The 1,577-nt window shown below is 32.7% G+C and overlaps 1 long non-coding RNA gene across 1 annotated transcript; it reads left to right on the forward strand.

Annotated features, from left to right (window-relative positions):
* The first annotated feature begins 289 nt into the window (after positions 1-289).
* On the forward strand, positions 290-976 carry LOC132058071 (uncharacterized). Its single transcript, XR_009415178.1, has 2 exons — positions 290-442; positions 608-976. It is a non-coding gene; the product is annotated as an uncharacterized LOC132058071 (long non-coding RNA).
* The last annotated feature ends 601 nt before the right edge of the window (positions 977-1,577 follow it).

Raw genomic sequence — 1,577 nt, forward strand, 5'->3', positions numbered from 1 at the left:
TATATATGAGCAAACATTAAATCCGAGTCTAACTTTATCCGAAAGAGTAATTTTTCCAGAGCTCTATTTACTCCAGAACCGCAATGAAAGTAGCAAGTCCATTCCAAACTATTTCCAAATTCGTCTTTAATCAGGTTTTATAGACTTTCTAGGGTAGACTAATTAAGAACATCAAAACTTACTAAATTAATTCCTACTTTGGAATTGAATGCTCCATTCTGTACTGAAGAAGTATAATTTGTTGCATCATCAAGCTCTATATATACCACTATATTGAAGTAGTGTATACTTAACACAACATTATCATATCTTTATCAAATTAACCTCTAGTCTAAGGCAATGGCGATGAATTCTGAGAAGACTCTTCTGGCTACAATCATTATATTTATTCTAGTTTAATCTCCGGCTGTGCCCAGCAACGCCGATGGATTAACTCGTCGAGGTATGTTAGCAGTAAAATTATACTGTGTATATAGGTATATTGAATTCTCTTTATAATTTTAAAAAAAAAATAGAGTAACGTTTTTTGAATCTCCTTATTAGAATTTCTAACTCTGCTGCTTTTAACGACGATAAAAAACTAACGATTTGATTGTTATTGGTGCAGAACTTGGGTTTCAGGAACCAAAATGTGAAAACTGCAACTGTTGCCAACCAAATACGCCGTCGTGTTGCGTTTGCGCTTGTGCAATTCCGTTTTCGGCCGCCGTGGTCCAGTCGTGATGGAATAACAATTAAGCAAAATGACGAGAAGAGACGTTGTGTGATGATTTCTAAATAAGAATGTAATAAGAAAATAATTGCTCCTGCATTAATGTTTTTGGAAATATGTTTCGGGTGATTTGAATTTTTGTTTGTGTGAATAATATTGCTCCTGTTTTGGTTGGAGCTTCGTTTTCACCTTTGTTAAAAGTTTCATTCGCCATGTACATTATTTAAATTTCTTATTGTTAAGTTTTTTTGTTCATTTGTACTACTATCGTTAGCAAATTGTATTGTATTTACAATTAATATATATAGTTCCAACATTAAATCAATGGACTCCACTTGTCCAAATTCTTTGAGAAAAAGGTTCAAATTTAACCATGAACTTTTGAATGGTTTAAAATTACCTTAGGTTGGAGCTGCGATCTGTTAGAGATCAGTGGAAAAATGATTTTTTTATTTCTAAAGGCTAAAGTAATATTAGACCAAAAGTCTAATGAGGACAAAATTGCTAAATTTCAAATACGACAGTCTACAAGAGCAAATTTAAGCATTTTCCCAAGTTTAAATAATGTACAAAATCATAGGATCATAAACCGCTTTAGAGGATTAATAAACTTAGATAGATGGAACATGCCTAGTTTCAGGGTAAAACCTGTCAAACCTGCTTTGTTTGTTTTTGAGCCTCCTTAGTGGACTGATCCTCATAGTCATAATATAGCCTTCTAGTCTGCTATGACCATATTTTTGGGTGCTAACCATAAAAGCTAACCTTCTAAGATAGTCTCATCTCAATGATCATGTAAAAGTTTGGGATGCCAAATTTAAATTTTACCTTTTGCAAATCAATGGAGACAGTTTAAATTAAAAAA

The sequence above is a fragment of the Lycium ferocissimum genome, chromosome 5 (assembly GCF_029784015.1).
Source record: "Lycium ferocissimum isolate CSIRO_LF1 chromosome 5, AGI_CSIRO_Lferr_CH_V1, whole genome shotgun sequence".
In the NCBI taxonomy this organism is placed as follows: Eukaryota; Viridiplantae; Streptophyta; class Magnoliopsida; order Solanales; family Solanaceae; genus Lycium; species Lycium ferocissimum.